This window comes from Stenella coeruleoalba (assembly GCF_951394435.1).
Source record: "Stenella coeruleoalba genome assembly, contig: scaffold_102, whole genome shotgun sequence".
Classification (NCBI taxonomy): domain Eukaryota; kingdom Metazoa; phylum Chordata; class Mammalia; order Artiodactyla; family Delphinidae; genus Stenella; species Stenella coeruleoalba.
The window spans coordinates 90,016-115,427 of NW_027645966.1; the positions used below are offsets into that span (position 1 = coordinate 90,016).

General features: G+C 44.3%; 1 long non-coding RNA gene across 11 annotated transcripts in view; it reads left to right on the forward strand.

The window, feature by feature from the left end:
- Nucleotides 1-25,412, forward strand: part of LOC307181428 — a 914,212-nt gene that overhangs the window by 89,342 nt on the left and 799,458 nt on the right. The window contains exon 1 of one of the 11 annotated variants that reach the window (XR_013826757.1): nucleotides 3,889-3,974. The exons of 9 other annotated variants lie outside the window; for them this stretch is intronic. This is a non-coding gene — a long non-coding RNA (uncharacterized lncRNA). Of the gene's footprint in view, nucleotides 1-3,888; nucleotides 3,975-21,811; nucleotides 21,898-25,412 lie in introns of those variants that run through there. One more of the 11 variants, XR_013826758.1, reaches the window with a different exon arrangement.

Below are 25,412 nucleotides of genomic sequence, written 5' to 3' on the forward strand. Positions count from 1 at the left end.
AGTTAAATTTGCCCGTCCAGACACCTCCAGCTAGCCTCTCATTGGTTCTCGCTATTCCTGTTCATCTTCCGCAGATATTGCAAACTGGGCCAAACAGGAGGTTAAAGGCGCTGACTCTCCAAGTCGGGAGAGTGTTACTAAAGCGTCTGGAATGTTGCACCCGAGTACCAGGGGAGGAAAACTGAGACATATTTGAACACATCTCCCGTTCACATGGTTGATCATACTTGGGTTCCACATGCATGTTTTAGCTGAAGGATGAATACCTTAAACCTGGAGAGTTGAGACCCGTGTAATGGGTACCATGCAATATGACTTCAAAGGTTCTTCATTTGCTCACCGAACCTCTCCAATCCTATCACTGCTGCGTTTATGCCCCTGTACACACGCTTGATTCTCTTTTGGAGACATAGCAATCCATAGGTTTTAAGATACTTTCTAGTCAGGTACATTCTTAGGCGTTTAATATGGGGTTTTGAGTCCATTTCGTTGAGCAAGGAGTAGCTCTTGTCTATTCCATATTTGGCTTAAGGAACTTTATCTGTGCTCATTTCAATCTCTGGTTTTATGCAGCACCCCAACTCACCTTTCCCCTTAAGCAAGCATAAGTTGGTTTTCTAAATTTGAGACCCTGTTCTGTTTTGGAATGCAGTTCCTGTGTAGCCCAGTTTACATTCCGTGTATTAGTGATATCTTATGATGTTTCTTTTTCTGTGTGACTTATTTCAGTTAGAATCATCATACCTGAATCCAATCATTGTGCTGCTAAGGGCCTGATGACACAGATTTCATTGCTGAGTGATATTGCTTTGTAAGTAAATACCACAACTTCTTTATCCATTTTTCACTTTCTGCGATGTTGAACTTGTACTGTAAACGAGGTTCTTGTAAACAGAGCCGTTCCAAACTTTGGGGTGGCTGTGTCTTTTTGATTTTAATTTCCCTAAGCTATAGGACCATAAGTGGAAGTGCCCTAGGTTCTGTTGCTTTGTTTTTTAGATGTTTCAGGAAACACCATACACTTCTCCCGAGTGGTTGTTGGCAATTTACATCCCGCCCATCAGCATAACAAGGCTCCCAGTTCTCCATGGCCTGTCCTGCCTTTCTGGATTTTACACTTTTTTCAGATGGCCCTTTTGACCGGGGGGAAGTGAGACTTCATTGTAGTGCAGATTTCCTTTGCAAGCTTGCTTGGTTGGCCAAAAAGGGCGTATGCGTTTTTTCCTGAATATATTCAGGAAAAAACGCATACGCCCTTTTTGGCCAAGTGCATCATTGTGGACGTTCTGCCTCTTTTCCTATGCTTTCAATGCAATTCCAGTCTACCTCCTGAAATCGGTTTCCTGCAATTCTGCCCCGTTTTCAAGTCCTCTAGGCAGCCTTACTTCAGTATATTTTTGGACGATAGCTGTCATTTATAACTCTGCAGGTTTGTGAATTACAGTGCCCCTGAGCTCCTTTCTTCAACTCGCTTTCTTGTGACCTGGCCGCAACACCGCAGGATGGCTTCAGGCCCTAATCTGGTTCCGGCCCAGCATGCTTAGCCTTTGTTTAATTCCTCTTCCTGGTGGGAAATGAGAGTTAAATTTGCCCGTCCAGACACCTCCAGCTAGCCTCTCATTGGTTCTCGCCATTCCTGTTCATCTTCCGCAGAAATTGCAAACTGGGCCAAACAGGAGGTTAAAGGGACTGACTCTCCAAGTCGGGAGAGTGTTAGTAAAGCGTCTGGAATGTTGCACCCGAGTACCAGGGGAGGAAAACTGAGACATATTTGAACACATCTCCCGTTCACATGGTTGATCATACTTGGGTTCCACATGCATGTTTTAGCTGAAGGATGAATACCTTAAACCTGGAGAGTTGAGACCCGTGTAATGGGTACCATGCAATATGACTTCAAAGGGTCTTCATTTGCTCACCGAACCTCTCCAATCCTATCACTGCTGCGTTTATGCCCCTGTACACACGCTTGATTCTCTTTTGGAGACATAGCAATCCATAGGTTTTAAGATACTTTCTAGTCAGGTACATTCTTAGGCGTTTAATATGGGGTTTTGAGTCCATTTCGTTGAGCAAGGAGTAGCTCTTGTCTATTCCATATTTGGCTTAAGGAACTTTATCTGTGCTCATTTCAATCTCTGGTTTTATGCAGCACCCCAACTCACCTTTCCCCTTAAGCAAGCATAAGTTGGTTTTCTAAATTTGAGACCCTGTTCTTTTTTGGAATGCAGTTCCTGTGTAGCCAAGTTTACATTCCGTATATTAGTGATATCTTATGATGTTTCTTTTTCTGTGTGACTTATTTCAGTTAGAATCATCCTACCTGAATCCACTCATTATGCTGCTACGGGCCTGATGACATAGATTTCATTGCTGAGTGATACTGCATTGTACGTAAGTACCACAAGTTCTTTATCCATTTTTCACTTTCTGTGATATTGAACTTGTACGGTAAACGAGGTTCTTGTAAACAGAGGCGTCCCAAACTTTGGGGTGGCTGTGTCTTTTTGATTTTAATTTCCCTAAGCTGTAGGACCATAAGTGAAAGTGCCCTAGGCTCTGTTGCTTTGTTTTTTAGATGTTTCAGGAAACACCATACACTTCTCCTGAGTGTCTGTTGGCAATTTACATCCAGCCCATCAGCATAACAAGGCTCCCAGTTCTCCATGGCCTGTCCTGCCTTTCTGGATTTTACACTTTTTTCAGATGGCCCTTTTGACCGGGGAGAAGTGAGACTTCATTGTAGTGCAGATTTCCTTTGCAAGTTTGCTAGGTTGGTCAAAAAGGGCGTATGCGTTTTTTCCTGAATATATTCAGGAAAAAACACATACGCCCTTTTTCGCCAAGTGCATCATTGTGGAAGTTCTGCCTCTTTTCCTATGCTTTCAATGCAATTCCAGTCTACCTCCTGAAATCTGTTTCCTGCAATTCTGCCCCGCTTTCAAGTCCTCTTGGCAGCCTTACTTCAGTCTATTTTTGGACGATAGCTGTCATTTATAACTCTGCAGGTTTGTGAATTACAGTGCCCCTGAGCTCCTATCTTCAACTCGCTTTCTTTTGAGCTGGCCGCAACGCCGCAGGATGGCTTCAGGCCCTAATCTGGTTCCGGCACGGCACGCTGAGCCTTTGGTTAATTCCTCTTCCTGGTGGGAAATGAGAGTTAAATTTGCCTGTCCAGACACCTCCAGCTAGCCTCTCATTGGTTCTCGCTATTCCTGTTCATCTTCCACAGAAATTGCAAACTGGGCCAAACAGGAGGTTAAAGGGACTGACTCTCCAAGTTGGGAGAGTGTTAGTAAAGCGTCTGGAATGTTGCACCCGAGTACCAGGGGAGGAAAACTGAGACATATTTGAACACGACTCCCGATCACATGGTTGATCATACTCTGGGTTCCACATGCATGTTTTAGCTGAAGGAAGAATACCTAAAACCTGGGTAGTTGAAACCCGTGGAATGGGTACCATGCAATATGACTTCAAAGGGTCTTCATTTGCTCACCGAACCTCTCCAATCCTATCACTGCTGCGTTTATGCCCCTGTACACATGCTTGATTCTCTTTCGGAGACATAGCAATCCATAGGTTTTAAGATACTTACTAGTCAGGTACATTCTTAGGCGTTTAATATGCGGTGTTGAGTCCATTTCGTTGAGCAAGGAGTAGCTCTTGTCTATTCCATATTTGGCTTAAGGAACTTTATCTGTGCTCATTTCAATCTCTGGTTTTATGCAGCAACCCAACTCACCTTTCCCCTTAAGCAAGCATAAGTTGGTTTTCTAAATTTGAGACACTGTTCTGTTCTGTAATTCAGTTCCTGTGTAGCCAAGTTTACATTCCGTTTATTAGTGATATCTTATGATGTTTCTTTTTCTGTGTGACTTATTTCAGTTAGAATCATCGTACCTGAATCCACTCATTGTGCTGCTACGGGCCTGATGACATAGATTTCATTGCTGAGTGATATTGCTTTGTAAGTAAATACCACAACTTCTTTATCCATTTTTTACTTTCTGCGATGTTGAACTTGTACTGTAAAGGAGGTTCTTGTAAAGAGAGACGTTCCAAACTTTGGGGTGGCTGTGTCTTTTTGATTTTAATTTCCCTCAGCTATAGGACCATAAGTGGAAGTGCCCTAGGCTCTGTTGCTTTGTTTTTTAGATGTTTCAGGAAACACCATACACTTCTCCCGAATGTCTGTTGGCAATTTACATCCCGCCCATCAGCATAACAAGGCTCCCAGTTCTCCATGGCCTGTCCTGCCTTTCTGGATTTTACACTCTTTTCAGATGGCCCTTTTGACCGGGGGGAAGTGAGACTTCATTGTAGTGCAGATTTCCTTTGCAAGCTTGCTTGGTTGTCCAAAAAGGGCGTATGCGTGTTTTCCTGAATATATTCAGGAAAAAATGCATACGCCCTTTTTGGCCAAGTGCCTCACTGTGGACGTTCTGCCGCTTTTCCTATGCTTGAAATGCAATTCCTGTCTACCTCCTGAAATCGGTTTCCTGCAATTCTGCCCCGCTTTCAAGTCCTCTTGGCAGCCTTACTTCAGTCTATTTTTGGACGATAGCTGTCATTTATAACTCTGCAGGTTTGTGAATTACAGTGCCCCTGAGCTCATTTCTTCAACTCGCTTTCTTGTGAGCTGGCCGCAACACCGCAGGATGTCTTCAGGCCCTAATGTGGTTCCAGCATGGCACGCTGAGCCTTTGGTTAATTCCTCTTCCTGGTGGGAAATGAGAGTTAAATTTGCCCGTTCAGACACCTCCAGGTAGTCTCTCATTGGTTCTCGCTATTCCTGTTCATCTTCCGCAGAAATTGCAAACTGGGTCAAACAGGAGGTTAAAGCCACTGACTCTCCAAGTAGGGAGAGTGTTAGTAAAGCATCTGGAATGTTGCACCCGAGTACCAGGGGAGGAAAACTGAGACATATTTGAACACGTCTCCCGTTCACACCCTTGATCATACTCTGGGTTCCACATGCATGTTTTAGCTGAAGGAAGAATACCTTAAACCTGGAGAGTTGAGACCCGTGGAATGGGTACCATGCAATATGACTTCAAAGGGTCTTCATTTGCTCACCAAACCTCTCCAATCCTATCACTGCTGCGTTTATGCCCCTGTACACACGCTTGATTCTCTTTTGGAGACATAGCAATCCATAGGTTTTAAGATACTTACTAGTCAGGTACATTCTTAGGCGTTTAATATGGGGTGTTGAGTCCATTTCATTGAGCAAGGAGTAGCTCTTGTCTATTCCATATTTAGCTTAAGGAACTTTATCTGTGCTCATTTCAATCTCTGGTTTTATGCAGCACCCCAACTCACCTTCCCCGTTAAGCAAGCGTAAGTTGGTTTTCTAAACTTGAGACACTGTTCTGTTTTGTAATTCTGTTCATGTGTAGCCAAGTTCACATTCTGTGTATTAGTGATACCTTATGATGTTTCTTTTCTGTGTGACTTATTTCAGTTCGAATCATCATACCTGAATCCACTCATTATGCTGCTACGGGCCTGATGACATAGATTTCATTGCTGAGTGATATTGCATTGTACGTAAGTACCACAAGTTCTTTATCCATTTTTCACTTTCTGCGATATTGAACTTGTACCGTAAACGAGGTTCTTGTAAACAGAGGCGTCCCAAACTTTGGGGTGGCTGTGTCTTTTTGATTTTAATTTCCCTAAGCTATAGGACCATAAGTGGAAGTGCCCTAGGCTCTGTTGCTTTGTTTTTTAGATGTTTCAGGAAACACCATACACTTCTCCAGAGTGGCTGTTGGCAATTTACATCCCGCCCATCAGCATAAGAAGGCTCCCAGTTCTCCATGGCCTGTCCTGCCTTTATGGATTTTACACTTTTTTCAGATGGCCCTTTTGACCAGGTGGAAGTGAGACTTCATTGTAGTGCAGATTTCCTTTGCAAGCTTGCTTGGTTGGCCAAAAAGTGCGTATGCGTTTTTTCCTGAATATATTCAGGAAAAAACACTAATGCCCTTTTTGGCCAAGTGCATCATTGTCGAGTTTGTGACTCTCTTCATATGTTTTCAATGCAATTCCAGTCTACCTCCTGAAATCGGTTTCCTGCAATTCTGCCTTGCTTTCAATGCCTCTTCATAGCCTTACCTCAATATATTTTTTAAAAATAGTTGGCCTTTATAACTCTGCAGGTTTTTGAATTGCAGTGGCCCTTAGCTCCATTTTTTAGCTCTTATTTTTGTGGTCTTGCCCCGTAACCACAGGATTCCTTGAAGCCCTATTTTTCTTCTGGGGCACCTTGCTGTGCCTTTGGTTAATTCTTCTTACGGATGTGATATTAGAGTGACATGTGCCCATTGAAACCGTTACAGCTAGTTTCTCACTGGTTCCCCCTATTCCCATTCATCCTCTGCACTACCTGCAGACTGTGCGATACCAGAACTTAAAGGCATTGACTCCATGTGGGGATGTTGTTAGTAAAGCGGCTGGAATGTCGATCCGGAGCCCCAGGAGAGGAAAAATGAGGTGCGTTTTAGAAACCTTTCCCAATCATATGGTATACCAGTCGCTGGGTTTCCCAAGCATGGTTTAGCTGTAGGAAGATTCCCTTCAACCTGGAGTGTTGGGACCCTTGGACTGAGTAGCATGAAGTATTGCATTAAACTTTCGGCAGTTGCTCACCAAAGCTCACCAATCCTGTCAGCCCCAAGTGTCCAGCCTTATGTCTTATCCAGCTGTGGGTTTATATGTGGTCAATCCAGGTTGCATCACAGCCCCTGAGCGAATTTTGTAAGAATTTTTCTCTCTTTCATTGTTTCAGCGTTTTGTTTTTAAAATTTATTTCTATAATGGAGTTTAGCTCCTTTTCACTGCTGTGTTTGTGCCGCTCTGCACACACTTGATTCCCTTATGGAGATATATCAATACATGGGTTTTAAGATTCTTATTCCTCAGATATATTTCTCTGCGGTGTATAGGGTGTGTTGAGGCCTGTTCATTGAGCAAGGTGTAGATCTTGTCTAATACCTATTTGGTTTATTGAACGGTATCTGTGCTAATTTCAAACTCTGGTTTTATGCATCACCCCACCTCTCCTTTCCCCTTAAGCTGACATAAGTGTGTTTTCTAAATGTGAGACACTGTTCTGTTCTGTAATTCATTTCTTGTGCAGCCATATTTACCCTCCCTCTATAAGTGATATCTTATGATATGTTTCTTTTTCTGTTTGACTTATTTCAAGTAGTATTATCGGACCTAAATCCACTCTTTATCCTTCTACTAGCCTTATTACATTGATTTCATGGTGAAGAGATATTCCATTGTACATAAGTACCACATCTTCTTTATCCATTGTTCTCTTTCCTGGGATATTTAAGGTGTACTGAAGTTGAGGTTCTTGTAAACAGAGTAGCCCTAAACTGTGGTGTGCTTGTGTCTTGTTGATTTTTAGACTTCCCTAGATATACTCCCATGATTGGAAGAGTCCTATGCTCTGTAGCTCTGTTTTTTAGATGATTTAGGAACCACCATACACTTCTCCAGAGTGGCTCTCGGCAGTTCACACACTGCCCATCAGCGTATAAAGGCTCCCTGTTCTCCATGGCCTGTCCTGCATTTCTGGTTTTTACAATTTTTTAGGATGGCCCTTTTGACCGGTGGGAAGTGAGACTTCTTTGTTGTGCACATTTGCATTGCTTGCTTGCTTCATTGCCCATAAAGTGCGTATGCGTTTTTTCCTGGATATAATCAGGAAAAAACGCATACGCCCTTTTGGGCCAACTGCATCATTGTCGAAATTCTGCCGCTTTTCATGTGCGTTAAAAACGAGTCCAATCTATCTCTTGAAATCTGTTTCTTGCAATTCTGTCTTGCATTCAGATCCTCTTCTTTGCCTTACCTCAACATATTTTTGGACGTTAGTTTTCATTTATAACTCTGCAGGTTTGTGAATTGCAGTGACCCTGAGCTCCATTTTTTAAGTTGCTCTTTGGTGAGCTGGCCTCAAACCCGCAGGATTGCTTCAGGCCCTATTTTGGCTCCGGCGAGGCAGGCTGAGCCTTTCTTTAATTCTTATTCTTAATGGGAAATTAGAGTGATATGTGCCCGTCCAAACCCCTACAACTCTTCTCTCATTGGTTCCCCCTCTTCCCGTTCATCCTCCTCACAATTTGCAAAATGTGTGAAACAGAAGTTTAAATGTGCTGATTCTCCAAGTGGGGAGATTCTAAGTAGCGTGGCTGGAATGGTGAACAGGAGCACCAGGAGAGGATAAATGAGGTGCATTTTAGACACATCTCCCGATCACATGGTGTACAGTCCTCTGGGTTTTCCATGCATGTTTTAGCTGTAGGAAGATCCCTTGAACCTGCAGATTTGGGACCCATTGAATGGGTACCAGGTAGTATTACTTTAAAGGGTGTGCATTTCCTCACCCAACCTCACATTTCTCTTAGCGCAAACAGTTTCCAGCCTTATGTCTCATCCTGCTGTGGGTCTAGATGTGTTCAATCCATGTTGCATCACCGTCCCTGAGGAAAAGTTGTAAGAGGTTTTCTCTGTCTCTCTGTCGTTTATTTTTTTCAATTTATTACTATATTGGTTACAGCTGATTTTCAAAGCTCTGTTTCTTGCTGCTGTACATCCACTTGATTCACGTACAGAGAGACATCAATAAATTCTTTTTCAGATTCTTACCAGTCGTATATATTCTTTTCCGGTGACTTGAGTGTGCTGAGTGCAGTTCTTTTAGCTACCGTGTAGGCCTTGTTGATTATCAGTTTGGTATTTGGAATGGTATCTTTGCTAATTTCAACCTCCTGGATGATGCCTCACCCCTCCCCACCTTTCCCGTTTAGCAGCCTTATGCGTGTTTTCTACATATTTGACTATGTTTTTGTTTTGTAATTGATTTCATGTGTAGCCATTTTGGATTCCACCTTTAAGTGATATCTTATGATATGTGTCTTTTTCTTTTTGAATTCTGTCACTTAGAATGATCATACGTAACTCCTCCGGAGTTGTTACAACTGGCCATATTTCATTGATTTCCAGGCTGAATAATATTCCACTCTACCTAAGTACCACATCTCTATCCATTTTTTCCCTCCAGAGACATTTAAGTTATATCCTAGTCGAGGATCTTTTAAACAGAGAGGGGGTAAACATTGGGGTGCCTGTGTCCTCTCGATTTTTGTTTTTCCCAAGATATACGCCCATGAGTGCAAGTGCCCTATGCTCTGTAGCTCATTTTTTAGATGCTTTAGTAAACACAATACACTTCTCCAGAATGGCCGTTGGCAATATACATTTCCACTATAAGTCTCACAGGGCTCCCTCTTCTCGTTGCCCTGTCCTGCATTTCTGTTGTTTACGCTTTATGAGGATGGCTCTTCTGACTGATGCGAAGTGATATCTTTTGTAGTATTGACTTCCAGTGCCCACCTGTTTGGTTGGCTAAAAAAGTGTATGCCCTTTTCTTGAATATATACAGAAAAGAACGCATACACCCTTTTTGGCCAACTGCAATGTTGGCAATGTTCAGCTCCTTTTCTTGTGCTTAATGGCGAGTCCTTTCTACCTCCTCAAATCCCTTTCCTGCCATTCTCCCTTGCTTACAAGTCCTTTTCTCTGACTTTCCTCAAGACATTTTTCAGTGATGGATATTTTCAACTCTGCAGTTTTGTGAATTTTACTGCCCCTGAGTTCCATTGTTCAACTCGTGTTTATGGGAACTGGCCACAAAGCAGCGGGATTTCCTCAAGCCCTATACTGTTTCCATGGGCAACCCTAGCCTTTGGTCAATTCGTCTTCCTGATTGGAAATTAGAGTGACATGTGCCTGTCTGAACACCTAGGACTTGTCTCTCATTGTTCCTCATCCTTCCGCTTCATCCTCTGGACAAATTCCAAACTGTACGCAACAGGATGTTGACAGTGCTGACATCTCCAAGTGGGGAGACTGTTAGTAAAGACGCTGGAGGGGTGAACCCGAGCACCAGGAGATGAGGAGATGAGATGCCTTTTCCAAACTCTTCCCGATCAGACGGTATACCATCCTCTGGGTGTGACAGACATGTTTTAGCAGTAGGAAGAGTCCCATTCATGTAAGGAGAACACCAGGGCTTTTTCAAAATCAGTGTCTCCCCGAAACCCAAACTGGGGAAGTTTTTAAGCTACGGCTACACATATGTTCATTAAGGGCCTTGGGAAGTAGGCAGAGTCCAAACTTTAGATGATTGAAGTCTTCAGGGTCAGAAGCACTCACCACCAGCTTCCCTTAGGCTACACTTTAACTGTCATTGATAGATGATGTCAATAAAAATATCTATTCTTTTTCAGATTATTTCCCCTTATAGGTTATTGCAAAATGTTGAGTGTAGTTCCCTGTGCTATACAGTAGTTCCTTGTTGATGATCTATTTTATACATAGCAGTGTGTATGTGTTCATTCCAAACTGTTAATTTATCCCTCCTCCCACCTTTCCCCTTTGGTAATAATAAATTATAAGATTTTATACTTCTCAGAAATGGGGGAGCTGAAAGAGAGGTATCATTTTCAATGGAAAAGCATTTAAAACAAGATTGAAGGTTTAACCAAGATTATTAGCTGTACATCCTTGGAAAGAAATCACTTCGTTTCTCTAATATTGACCTGACAAATAAGACAAACCTTTTCACTGAACTTGCTTATAAAAAGTGATGGAAATATCAAATGGAAGTGTTAAAAACATCTTATTTTACCCGAGCCTTATACACTGTTCTATGTTAACTACAGTTTGGCTCACACATCTGTTCATTGAGGTTACAATAGTCTCAATTTCTGTTACTGATCCTCCAGAGTGGACCCCAACAAGTGTCCCCCTGCCCAGTGTCATTGGGGCCAACAGATCGAGACTGAGTTTGGTTCACAAGCAAAGGAAACTTTATATTTTGATCAGAGAATGGAGAGGTGAGAGCATGCACTACCCCGTGGGCTGTGGGCTGGGCTGCTGTGTAGAGATCCTGTCAGAGTCAGTGGGAGGGAGGGAGGCGGCGGAGCTCTCGAGGGCCGGGTTGGCTGTAGCTCAGGCTCTATATCGTGGAGTCTGCACTGGGCCCCAGGAGCTGAGGTGTCGACCCAGCCATTCTGCACTAGGAAATCTGGTCTGAAGTGCCGGGTGTGGAACCTCTGCATGCGGGACCCTAGGAGCACGTGAAATTAGACAAAGCACAAAGGATAAAAAAGGTTAGACTTGACTTTATTGCCCAGATTCTATTTTTATCTCCCAGGGATTTTTAATGGGCTTTGCTGGGGACAAACCCCTCCTCTGCCTTTTGTCCCGTTCCTCATTCTTGGAGTGCTGAGGGTGCAGACCCTTCTTCTGCAACTGCTGAGTGCTGAGTTGGGAGCCCTCATACCCTGGGGCGAGGGTCAGAGCTTCTCCCCAGCAGCCTCCCGGTGACGTTGATTGTCCCCAGGACCCCTGCCTCCCTGCTCGTCCACCTGAGCACCAGCATTGGAAGTGTTATAGATTCTAATGACCTTTAAGGGTCCAGGAAAGAGATGTGCAGAGACGCTGTGGGGGCCGGTTTCACCCCGCCCCACATTTGTTCGGCCACCTTAGGCTGACCGTCTCTGCCAGCCTAGATGCTCTGACCAGTAGTCTGCGCTTTCTTCAGTTAGGCCCCTGAATTAACGTACAAACAGCACCAGGTGTCAGAGCCCTGCCCGCTCAACTCCCAGACAGTCCAGGGTCAGTGGTGACCAAGGACCATGATGGCTACTGAGTCAACAGCCTTTTGAAGTAAACAGGAGTCCAGCCGGTCTTATTGGCCACCATCATCACGGTGTCTGTAGGCTTTTCTATGGTGACAGTGTGGTATACTGTTCCCCCGCCAAGATTATTAGCTCCCCTCTGGGTGCAGTAAGTCCTGCAAGCAGTAGTCTACTCTTTTGGGACACACTCTTGTTGTTTTATGAGAGAAACTCCAGGTCAAGTGATGTTCACACGAGTCGTCATGGTGCCCTGTTGCCCCCGGTTATCTCTCTGGATGTTGGAGTTGGAGGGCCTCTTCACTCGAGGTCGGTGTGCCCACGGAGCGAACCCTGCAACTTCAGGGCATGGTTGGTGGTTAGGATCACCACGTGGGGTCCTTTTCCCTTAGGAGGGAGGTGGCCTTTTGGGCTGCTGATTTCCAGGTTTTTAGATACCGCCAGTATCTTGGCCAGATGTGGCAGTGGGCCAAGCCCCTTAGTGACCGTAGTTTATCCTACCTGGATGGCATTCTTGCATTGTTCCATTTCAAGTGGTCCCAGTTTTTGCACTAATTCTCCAATGGCGATTCACCTTTCACCGGGAATGTAAAGGTCAAAGGGTTTAGCTAAATTAGGGAGTTCCAGGGCAAGGGTCTGAATTGACTGCTCTTTCCATTCTTGAAAGGCCACTTCTGGATTCTATTCAAAAGGATCATCATCTTTTCCTTTCAGTGTTTCATATAGAGGCCCAGCTAGTAGACTGTAGCTAGGGATCCAGAAGCAGCAAACCCTGGCCTCCCCAGAAACCCCTAAGCTGTCTTCTAGTTTTAGAAAGGGGTAAGGCTGAAAATGGTTTCTTCCCTTTCCTGGGATGGGCTTCTCTGACCTTCTGTGAGAATGAAGCCCAGGCAGGTCACCGCAGTCTGTGATATTTGAGCTTTTTCTTGGACAACTTCTATTCTTTATTGGCTTGGTAGTTCAGAGGCCTCCTTAGTAGGGCTGGTGATCAGAATGTCGTCTGCATATTGAAGGAGGGTTTCCTTTTCCAGAGGTAGAACTTTTAGGTCTTTAGCTAAGCTTTCCCCAAAGATGGTGTGGGAATTTTTGCACCCTTGGGGCCAGACGGCCCGGAAATATTGTTTTAGTTGTATGTTGAGTCCTGCCACTCACAAGCCAAAATTTCTTGTGACTCTGGGACTAATGGAATACAAAAGAAGGCATCATTGAAGACTAATACAGAATACCATGTCCTGGTGGTTGGTAGAATGACCAGCAGGGTGTAGGAATTAGGAGCAACTGGAGGTATATCCTCTGTGGCTTCACTGACTGTCCTGACATCCTTTACCAGGTCCCCAGCAGCCCATGGGGCTCTCGTGGTCAGACCAATCCCAGAATATGGAGCTCACCTGGGCAGGTACCCCACCCCCACCCCAGCCCACGGGGCTCTCGTGGTCAGGCCCCTCCCAGGATACAGAGCTACCCTTGCAGGTACCGTGGCAGGGCTGGGCACACAGGAACCGTGCACATAGCCCTCATTGCAGAGCACCCCCAGCTCACCTGTCGCTCAGAGCTGACACAGAGCACCTCAGAGCAGGACTTGAACTAACAAACAGCAGCTGCGACAGGTCTGTGACCCTGGGCATCACTCCGTGAGGCCTCCCTCCACCTGGTCTTCCAGAGACTTCCACTGCACCCGGGGCACCAGGCCTCTGTCTCCAACCACCACCCACCCCTCCTCTCCCTGACTCCTGGGTTCCTCTCATTAGGAGAGGGTTTTCTTGAAGTTGTCTCCCACTCATGGGCCAGATAAAATGATTAGAAAACAAGCCAAAGCTGCAGCCCCTTGTCTATCCTGACTCTCAGGAGCCCACACCTGTTCCTTGGACCTGGCCAGTTCAGCAAGTTCCATTTTCTGCAACTGTGAGCCCCTGAGGGGTGATGATTGGCTGACCTGGGCAGCCTTACCGTGCCGGCCAGCCCTCCCCAGGTGTGCCTGGGTTGAGATCAATATAAATACCACTCCAGGCAGCAAGAGCCCCTGCAGCCGTGCCTGACGCCATTTTCTCTGCCCTGTCAGCAGTCTCGGGGCTGGGCTGGTGGGAGGGAGTGAGAGGCCACGGCTTTGTGGGTGGCCCAGAGTGAGTGGGGCTCTGGTGGACTTTCTGCAGCAGTTGCCAGGCTGCCACCTGCTAAAGAAGAGGATGTGTCACCCATACCTGCTGCTGGAATTTCTCCCTGGGCAGAGGTGAGGAAGGAAAAAAGCAGTGGGGGCAGGGACAGGACGGGTATCTCAGGCAGGGAAATGGAAATCTTCCAGAAGAGCACCCAGGGCCAGGACCATCCTGGCTGGCCTGCAGGCACCAAGTCGGCCGGCATGCTGTCACTTGTGTGGCTCTATGGCCCTTCCTCTAGGCTTTCAAGTCCTTGTATATATTCAGGTGTTTTACCTGGGACGGGTGGGAATAGTTCAGCAGCAACTGGCCTGGGGCTCAGCTCACGTTTACTCACAGATGCCTCGGCACGGTGCCCCAGCTTTGCAATGAGGACGCTTGTTGTGTGGGGGCTGCTGGCTGAATGGGAGACGATTCCCCACCACTGACCAACTTCAGAATTGTTTACAACTGGAGCAAGTGCCCTGATACGGTTTTCCTCTGTGTAACTGGTGGGTTCTGTGTTTTTTTTCTCTTTTTCGTTTTTGGTTCAAGGTAGATTTTATTCCTCTTTTTTGTATTTACAGATATAAGCATGGAAATAATTTATTCATATAAATACATGTATGTGCAGGGAATAATTGTTTTTTCTGTTTTATTTTTTAAATTTTACTTCTTTTTAATTTTGAATTTTATTTTATATTTTTATACAGCAGGTTCTTATTGGTTATCTATTTTATACATATAAATGTATACATGCCAATCCCAGTCTCTCAACTCATCCCACCACCACCCCCCCAACAGCTTTCCCCCCTGGTTATCCATACGTTTGTTGTCTACATCTGTTGCTCTATTTATGCCTTGCAAAATGGTTAATCTGTACAGTTTTTCTAGGTTCCACATATATGCATGAATATAAAAGATTTGTTTTTCTCTTTCTGACTTACTAAACTCTGTATGACAGTCTCTAGATCCATCGACGTCTCTACAAATGACCCAATTTCATTCCTTTTCATGGCTTAGTAATATTCCATTTTATATATGTACCACAGCTTTATGCATTCGTCTGTCTGTGGGCATTTAGGTTGCTTCCATTACCTCGATATTGTAAATAGTGATGCAATGAACATTGCGGTGAATGACTCTTTCTGATTTATGGTTTTGTCTGGGTATATGTCCAGTACTGGGATTGCTGTATCATATGGTAATTCTATTGTTAGTTTCTTAAGAAATTCCATATTGTTCTCCATAATGACTGTATCAATTTATATTCCCAACAATAGTGGAAGAGGGTTCCTTTTCTCCAAACCCTTTCCAGCATTTTTTGTTTGTAGATTTTCAATGATGCCTATTCTACCAGGTGTGAGGTGATACCTCATTGTTGAATCCATTTCGTTGAGCAAGGGGTAGCTCTTGTCTATTACATATTTGGCTTATGGAACGGTATCTGTGCTAATTTCAAACTCTGCTTTTATGCAGCACCCCAACTCACCTTCCCCCTTAAGCAGGCATAAGTTGGTTTTCTAAACTTGACACCCTTTTCTGTTTTGTAATTCAGTTCATCTGTAGCCAAGTTCACATTCCGTGTATTAGTGATACCTTATGATGTTTCTTTTTCTGTGTGACTTATTTCACTTAGAATCATCGTGCCTCAATCCACTCATTATGCTGGTACGGGCCTGGTGACATAGATTTCATTGCTGAGTGGTATTCTGTTGTACAGAAGTACCGCAACTTCTTTATCCATTATTTGCTCTCTGGGATATTTAACTTGTGCCGTAGAAGAGATTCCTGTAAAAAGAGCCGTCCCAAATTTTGGGGTTGCTGTGTCTTTTTGATATTAATTTCCCTAAGCTATAGGACCATAAGTGGAAGTGCCATAGGCTCTGTTGCTTTGTTTTTTAGATGTTTCAGGAAACACCATACACTTCTCCCGAGTGTCTGTTGGCAATTTACATCCCGCCCATCAGCATAACAAGGCTCCCAGTTCTCCATGGCCTGTCCTGCCTTTCTGGATTTTACACTTTATTGTGATGGCCCTTTTGACCGGGGGGAAGTGAGACTTCATTGTAGTGCAGATTTCCTTTGCAAGCTTGCTTGGTTGGCCAAAAAGGGCGTATGCGTTTTTGCCTGAATATATTCAGGAAAAAACGCTTATGCCCTTTTGGCAAAGTGCATCATTGTGGACGTTCTGCCTCTTTTCCTACGCTTTCAATGCAAATCCAGTCTACCTCCTGAAATCGGTATCCTGCAATTCTGCCCCACTTTCAAGTCCTCTTGGCAGCCTTACTTCAGTATATTTTTGGACGATAGCTGTCATTTATAACTCTGCAGGTTTGTGAATTACAGTGCCCCTGAGCTCCTTTCTTCAACTCACTTTCTTGTGAGCTGGCCGCAACACCGCAGGATTCCTTCAGGCCCTAATCTGTTTCCGGCACTGCATGCTGAGCCTTTGCTTAATTCCTCTTCCTAGTGGGAAATGAGAGTTAAATTTGCCCGTCCAGACACCTCCAGCTAGTCTCTCATTGGTTCTCCCTATTGCTGTTCATCTTCCGCAGAAATTGCAAACTGGGCCAAACAGGAGGTTAAAGGGACTGACTCTCCAAGTCGGGAGAGTGTTAGTAAAGCGTCTGGAATGTTGCACCCGAGTACCAGGGTACGAAAACTGAGACATATTTGAACACGTCTCCAGTTCACACGGTTGATCATACTCGGGGTTCCACATGCATGTTTTAGCTGAAGGAAGAATACCTTAAACCTGGAGAGTTGAGACCCGTGGAATGGGTACCATGCAATATGACTTCAAAGGGACTTCATTTGCTCACCGAACCTCTCCAATCCTATCACTGCTGCGTTTATGCACCTGTACACACGCTTGATTCTCTTTTGGAGACATAGCAATCCATAGGTTTTAAGATACTTACTAGTCAGGTACATTCTTAGGCGTTAAATATGGGGTGTTGAGTCCATTTCGTTGAGCAAGGAGTAGCTCTTGTCTATTCCATATTTGGCTTAAGGAACTTTATCTGTGCTCATTTCAATCTCTGGTTTTATGCAGCACCCCAACTCACCTTTCCCCTTAAGCAAGCATAAGTTGGTTTTCTAAATTTGAGACCCTGTTCTGTTTTGGAATGCAGTTCCTGTGTAGCCAAGTTTACATTCCGTGTATTAGTGATATCTTATGATGTTTCTTTTTCTGTGTGACTTATTTCAGTTAGAATCATCGTACCTGAATCCACTCATTATGCTGCTACGGGCCTGATGACATAGATTTCATTGCTGAGTGATACTGCATTGTACGTAAGTACCACAAGTTCTTTATCCATTTTTCACTTTCTGTGATATTGAACTTGTACGGTAAACAAGGTTCTTGTAAACAGAGGCGTCCCAAACTTTGGGGTGGCTGTGTCTTTTTGCTTTTAATTTCCCTAAGCTATAGGACCATAAGTGGCAGTGCCCTAGGCTCTGTTGCTTTGTTTTTTAGATGTTTCAGGAAACACCATACACTTCTCCCGAGTGTCTGTTGGCAATTTACATCCCGCCCATCAGCATAACAAGGCTCCCAGTTCTCCATGGCCTGTCCTGCCTTTCTGGATTTTACACTTTTTTCAGATGGCCCTTTTGACCATGGGGAAGTGAGACTTCATTATAGTGCAGATTTCCTTTGCAAGTTTGCTTGGTTGGCCAAAAAGTGCGTATGCGTTTTTTCCTGAATATATTCAGGAAAAAACGCATACGCCCTTTTTGGCCAAGTGCATCATTGTGAACGTTCTGCCTCTTTTCCTATGCTTTCAATGCAATTCCAGTCTACCTCCTGAATTCGGTTTCCTGCAATTCTCCCCCGCTTTCAAGTCCTCTTGGCAGCCTTAGTTCAGTCTATTTTTGGACGATAGCTGTCATTTATAACTCTGCAGGTTTGTGAATTACAGTGCCCCTGAGCTCCTTTCTTCAACTCGCTTTCTTGTGACCTGGCCGCAACACCGCAGGATGGCTTCAGGCCCTAATCTGGTTCCGGCACGGCATGCTGAGCCTTTGGTTAATTCCTCTTCCTGGTGGGAAATGAGAGTTAAATTTGCCCGTTCAGACACCTCCAGCTAGTCTCTCATTGGTTCTCGCTATTCCTGTTCATCTTCCGCAGAAATTGCAAACTGGGCCAAACAGGAGGTTAAAGGGACTGACTCTCCAAGTCGGGAGAGTGTTAGTAAAGCGTCTGGAATGTTGCACCCGAGTACCAGGGTACGAAAACTGAGACATATTTGAACACGTCTCCCGATCACATGGTTGATCATACTCTGGGTTCCACATGCATGTTTTAGCTGAAGGAAGAATACCTAAAACCTGGGTAGTTGAAACCCGTGGAATGGGTACCATGCAATATGACTTCAAAGGGTCTTCATTTGCTCACCGAACATCTCCAATCCTATCACTGCTGCGTTTATGCCCCTGTACACATGCTTGATTCTCTTTCCGAGACATAGCAATCCATAGGTTTTAAGATACTTACTAGTCAGGTACATTCTTAGGCGTTTAATATGCGGTGTTGAGTCCATTTCGTTGAGCAAGGAGTAGCTCTTGTCTATTCCATATTTGGCTTAAGGAACTTTATCTGTGCTCATTTCAATCTCTGGTTTTATGCAGCACCCCAACTCACCTTTACCCTAGAGCAAGCATAAGTTGGTTTTCTAAATTTGAGACCCTGTTCTGTTCTGTAATTCAGTTCCTGTGTAGCCAAGTTTACATTCCGTGTATTACTGATATCTTATGATGTTTCTTTTTCTGTGTGACTTATTTCAGTTAGAATCATCCTACCTGAATCCACTCATTATGCTGCTACGGGCCTGATGACATAGATTTCATTGCTGAGTGATACTGCATTGTACGTAAGTACCACAAGTTCTTTATCCATTTTTCACTTTCTGTGATATTGAACTTGTACGGTAAATGAGGTTCTTGTAAACAGAGGCGTCCCAAACTTTGGGGTGGCTGTGTCTTTTTGATTTTAATTTCCCTAAGCTATAGGACCATAAGTGGAAGTGCCCTAGGCTCTGTTGCTTTGTTTTTTAGATGTTTCAGGAAACACCATACACTTCTCCCAAGTGTCTGTTGGCAATTTACATCCCGCCCATCAGCATAACAAGGCTCCCAGTTCTCCATGGCCTGTCCTGCCTTTCTGGATTTTACACTTTTTTCAGATGGCCCTTTTGACCGGGGGGAAGTGAGACTTCATTGTAGTGCAGATTTCCTTTGCAAGCTTGCTTGGTTGGCCAAAAAGGGCGTATGCGTTTTTTCCTGAATATATTCACGAAAAAACGCATACGCCCTTTTTGGCCAAGTGCATCATTGTGGACGTTCTGCCTCTTTTCCTATGCTTTCAATGCAATTCCAGTCTACCTCTTGAAATCGGTTTCCTGCAATTCTGCCCCGCTTTCAAGTCCTCTTGGCAGCCTTACTTCAGTCTATTTTTGGACGATAGCTGTCATTTATAACTCTGCAGGTTTGTGAATTACAGTGCCCCTGAGCTCCTTTCTTCAACTCGCTTTCTTTTGAGCTGGCCGCAACACCGCAGGATGGCTTCAGGCCCTAATCTGGTTCCGGTACGGATCGCTGAGCCTTTGGCTATTTCCTCTTCCTGGTGGGAAATGAGAGTTAAATTTGCCCGTCCAGACACCTCCAGCTAGTCTCTCATTGGTTCTCGCTATTCCTGTTCATCTTCCGCAGAAATTGCAAACTGTGCCAAACAGGAGTTAAAGGCGCTGACTCTCCAAGTGGGGAGAGTGTTAGTAAAGCGTCTGGAATGTTGCACCCGAGTACCAGGGGAGGAAAACTTAGACATATTTGAACACGTCTCCCGATCACATGGTTGATCATACTCTGGGTTCCACATGCATGTTTTAGCTGAAGGAAGAATACCTAAAACCTGGGTAGTTGAAACCCGTGGAATGGGTACCATGCAATATGACTTCAAAGGGTCTTCATTTGCTCACCGAACCTCTCCAATCCTATCACTGCTGCGTTTATGCCCCTGTACACATGCTTGATTCTCTTTCGGAGACATAGCAATCCATAGGTTTTAAGATACTTACTAGTCAGGTACATTCTTAGGCGTTTAATATGCGGTGTTGAGTCCATTTCGTTGAGCAAGGAGTAGCTCTTGTCTATTCCATATTTGGCTTAAGGAACTTTATCTGTGCTCATTTCAATCTCTGGTTTTATGCAGCACCCCAACTCACCTTTCCCCTTAAGCAAGCATAAGTTGGTTTTCTAAATTTGAGACCCTATTCTGTTCTGTAATTCAGTTCCTGTGTAGCCACGTTTACATTCCGTGTATTAGTGATATCTTATGATGTTTCTTTTTCTGTGTGACTTATTTCAGTTAGAATCATCGTACCTGAATCCACACATTATGCTGCTACGGGCCTGATGACATAGATTTCATTGCTGAGTGATACTGCATTGTACGTAAGTACCACAAGTTCTTTATCCATTTTTCACTTTCTGTGATATTGAACTTGTACGGTAAACGAGGTTCTTGTAAACAGAGGCGTCCCAAACTTTGGGGTGGCTGTGTCTTTTTGCTTTTAATTTCCCTAAGCTATAGGACCATAAGTGGCAGTGCCCTAGGCTCTGTTGCTTTGTTTTTTAGATGTTTCAGGAAACACCATACACTTCTCCCGAGTGTCTGTTGGCAATTTACATCCCGCCCATCAGCATAACAAGGCTCCCAGTTCTCCATGGCCTGTCCTGCCTTTCTGGATTTTACACTTTTTTCAGATGGCCCTTTTGACCATGGGGAAGTGAGACTTCATTATAGTGCAGATTTCCTTTGCAAGTTTGCTTGGTTGGCCAAAAAGTGCGTATGCGTTTTTTCCTGAATATATTCAGGAAAAAACGCATACGCCCTTTTTGGCCAAGTGCATCATTGTGAACGTTCTGCCTCTTTTCCTATGCTTTCAATGCAATTCCAGTCTACCTCCTGAATTCGGTTTCCTGCAATTCTGCCCCGCTTTCAAGTCCTCTTGGCAGCCTTAGTTCAGTCTATTTTTGGACGATAGCTGTCATTTATAACTCTGCAGGTTTGTGAATTACAGTGCCCCTGAGCTCCTTTCTTCAACTCGCTTTCTTGTGACCTGGCCGCAACACCGCAGGATGGCTTCAGGCCCTAATCTGGTTCCGGCACGGCATGCTGAGCCTTTGGTTAATTCCTCTTCCTGGTGGGAAATGAGAGTTAAATTTGCCCGTCCAGACACCTCCAGCTAGTTTCTCATTGGTTCTCGCTATTCCTGTTCATCTTCCGCAGAAATTGCAAACTGGGCCAAACAGGAGGTTAAAGGGACTGACTCTCCAAGTCGGGAGAGTGTTAGTAAAGCGTCTGGAATGTTGCACCCGAGTACCAGGGTACGAAAACTGAGACATATTTGAACACGTCTCCCGATCACATGGTTGATCATACTCTGGGTTCCACATGCATGTTTTAGCTGAAGGAAGAATACCAAAAACCTGGGTCGTTGAAACCCGTGGAATGGGTTCCATGCAATATGACTTCAAAGGGTCTTCATTTGCTCACCGAACATCTCCAATCCTATCACTGCTGCGTTTATGCCCCTGTACACACGCTTGATTCTCTTTCGGAGACATAGCAATCCATAGGTTTTAAGATACTTACTAGTCAGGTACATTCTTAGGCGTTTAATATGCGGTGTTGAGTCCATTTCGTTGAGCAAGGAGTAGCTCTTGTCTATTCCATATTTGGCTTAAGGAACTTTATCTGTGCTCATTTCAATCTCTGGTTTTATGCAGCACCCCAACTCACCTTTACCCTTAAGCAAGCATAAGTTGGTTTTCTAAATTTGAGACCCTGTTCTGTTCTGTAATTCAGTTCCTGTGTAGCCAAGTTTCCATTCCGTGTATTACTGATATCTTATGATGTTTCTTTTTCTGTGTGACTTATTTCAGTTAGAATCATCCTACCTGAATCCACTCATTATGCTGCTACGGGCCTGATGACATAGATTTCATTGCTGAGTGATACTGCATTGTACGTAAGTACCGCAAGTTCTTTATCCATTTTTCACTTTCTGTGATATTGAACTTGTACGGTAAATGAGGTTCTTGTAAACAGAGGAGTCCAAAACTTTGGGGTGGCTGTGTCTTTTTGATTTTAATTTCCCTAAGCTATAGGACCATAAGTGGAAGTGCGCTAGGCTCTGTTGCTTTGTTTTTTAGATGTTTCAGGAAACACCATACACTTCTCCCAAGTGTCTGTTGGCAATTTACATCCCGCCCATCAGCATAACAAGGCTCCCAGTTCTCCATGGCCTGTCCTGCCTTTCTGGATTTTACACTTTTTTCAGATGGCCCTTTTGACTGGGGGGAAGTGAGACTTCATTGTAGTGCAGATTTCCTTTGCAAGCTTGCTTGGTTGGCCAAAAAGGGCGTATGCGTTTTTTCCTGAATATATTCAGGAAAAAACGCATACGCCCTTTTTGGCCAAGTGCATCATTGTGGACGTTCTGCCTCATTTCCTATGCTTTCAATGCAATTCCAGTCTACCTCTTGAAATCGGTTTCCTGCAATTCTGCCCCGCTTTCAAGTCCTCTTGGCAGCCTTACTTCAGTCTATTTTTGGACGATAGCTGTCATTTATAACTCTGCAGGTTTGTGAATTACAGTGCCCCTGAGCTCCTTTCTTCAACTCGCTTTCTTGTGACCTGGCCGCAACACCGCAGGATGGCTTCAGGCCCTAATCTGGTTCCGGCACGGCACGCTGAGCCTTTGGTTAATTCCTCTTCCTGGTGGGAAATGAGAGTTAAATTTGCCCGTTCAGACACCTCCAGCTAGTCTCTCATTGGTTCTCGCTATTCCTGTTCATCTTCCGCAGAAATTGCAAACTGGGCCAAACAGGAGGTTAAAGGGACTGACTCTCCAAGTCGGGAGAGTGTTAGTAAAGCGTCTGGAATGTTGCACCCGAGTACCAGGGTACGAAAACTGAGACATATTTGAACACGTCTCCCGATCACATGGTTGATCATACTCTAGGTTCCACATGCATGTTTTAGCTGAAGGCAGAATACCCTAAACCTGGGTAGTTGAAACCCGTGGAATGGGTACCATGCAATATGACTTCAAAGGGTCTTCATTTGCTCACCGAACATCTCCAATCCTATCACTGCTGCGTTTATGCCCCTGTACACACGCTTGATTCTCTTTCGGAGACATAGCAATCCATAGGTTTTAAGATACTTACTAGTCAGGTACATTCTTAGGCGTTTAATATGCGGTGTTGAGTCTATTTCGTTGAGCAAGGAGTAGCTCTTGTCTATTCCATATTTGGCTTAAGGAACTTTATCTGTGCTCATTTCAATCTCTGGTTTTATGCAGCACCCCAACTCACCTTACCCCTTAAGCAAGCATAAGTTGCTTTTCTAAATTTGAGACTCTGTTCTGTTCTGTAATTCAGTTCCTGTGTAGCCAAGTTTCCATTCCGTGTATTACTGATATCTTATGATGTTTCTTTTTCTGTGTGACTTACTTCAGTTAGAATCATCATACCTGAATCCACTCATTGTGCTGCTAAGGGCCTGATGACACAGATTTCATTGCTGAGTGATATTGCTTTGTAAGTAAATACCACAACTTCTTTATCCATTTTTCACTTTCTGCGATGTTGAACTTGTACTGTAAACGAGGTTCTTGTAAACAGAGCCGTTCCAAACTTTGGGGTGGCTGTGTCTTTTTGATTTTAATTTCCCTAATCTATAGGACCATAAGTGGAAGTGCCCTAGGCTCTGTTGCTTTGTTTTTTAGATGTTTCAGGAAACACCATACACTTCTCCCGAGTGGTTGTTGGCAATTTACATCCCGCCCATCAGCATAACAAGGCTCCCAGTTCTCCATGGCCTGTCCTGCCTTTCTGGATTTTACACTTTTTTCAGATGGCCCTTTTGACCGGGGGGAAGTGAGACTTCATTGTAGTGCAGATTTCCTTTGCAAGCTTGCTTGGTTGGCCAAAAAGGGCGTATGCGTTTTTTCCTGAATATATTCAGGAAAAAACGCATATGCCCTTTTTGGCCAAGTGCATCATTGTGGACGTTCTGCCTCTTTTCCTATGCTTTCAATGCAATTCCAGTCTACCTCCTGAAATCGGTTTCCTGCAATTCTGCCCTGCTTTCAAGTCCTCTTGGCAGCCTTACTTCAGTCTATTTTTGGACGATAGCTGTCATTTATAACTCTGCAGGTTTGTGAATTACAGTGCCCCTGAGCTCCTTTCTTCAACTCGCTTTCTTTTGAGCTGGCCGCAACACCGCAGGATGGCTTCAGGCCCTAATCTGGTTCCGGTACGGCACGCTGAGACTTTGGTTAATTCCTCGTCCTGGTGGGAAATGAGAGTTAAATTTGCCCGTCCAGACACCTCCAGCTAGCCTCTCATTGGTTCTCGCTATTCCTGTTCATCTTCCGCAGAAATTGCAAACTGGGCCAAACAGGAGGTTAAAGGGACTGACTCTCCAAGTGGGGAGAGTGTTAGTAAAGCGTCTGGAATGTTGCACCCGAGTACCAGGGTACGAAAACTGAGACATATTTGAACACGTCTCCCGATCACATGGTTGATCATACTCTAGGTTCCACATGCATGTTTTAGCTGAAGGAAGAATACCTTAAAACTGGGTAGTTGAAACCCGTGGAATGGGTACCATGCAATATGACTTCATAGGGTCTTCATTTGCTCACGAACCTCTCCAATCCTATCACTGCTGCGTTTTTGCCCCTGTACACATGCTTGATTCTCTTTCGGAGACATAGCAATCCATAGCTTTTAAGATACTTACTAGTCAGGTACATTCTTAGGCGTTTAATATGCGGTGTTGAGTCCATTTCGTTGAGCAAGGATTAGCTCCTGTCTATTCCATATTTGGCTTAAGGAACTTTATCTGTGCTCATTTCAATCTCTGGTTTTATGCAGCACCCCAACTCACCTTTACCCTTAAGCAAGCATAAGTTGGTTTTCTAAATTTGAGACCCTGTTCTGTTCTGTAATTCAGTTCCTCTGTAGCCAAGTTTCCATTCCGTGTATTACTGATATCTTATGATGTTTCTTTTTCTGTGTGACTTATTTCAGTTAGAATCATCATACCTGAATCCACTCATTGTGCTGCTAAGGGCCTGATGACATAGATTTCATTGCTGAGTGATATTGCTTTGTAAGTGAATACCACAACTTCTTTATCCATTTTTCACTTTCTGCGATGTTGAACTTGTACTGTAAACGAGGTGCTTGTAAACAGAGCCCTTCCAAACTTTGGGGTGGCTGTGTCTTTTTGATTTTAATTTCCCTAAGCTATAGGACCATAAGTGGAAGTGCCCTAGGCTCTGTTGCTTTGTTTTTTAGATGTTTCAGGAAACACCATACACTTCTCCCGAGTGTCTGTTGGCAATTTACATCCCGCCCATCAGCATAACAAGGCTCCCAGTTCTCCATGGCCTGTCCTGCCTTTCTGGATTTTACACTTTTTTCAGATGGCCCTTTTGACCGGGGGGAAGTGAGACTTCATTGTAGTGCA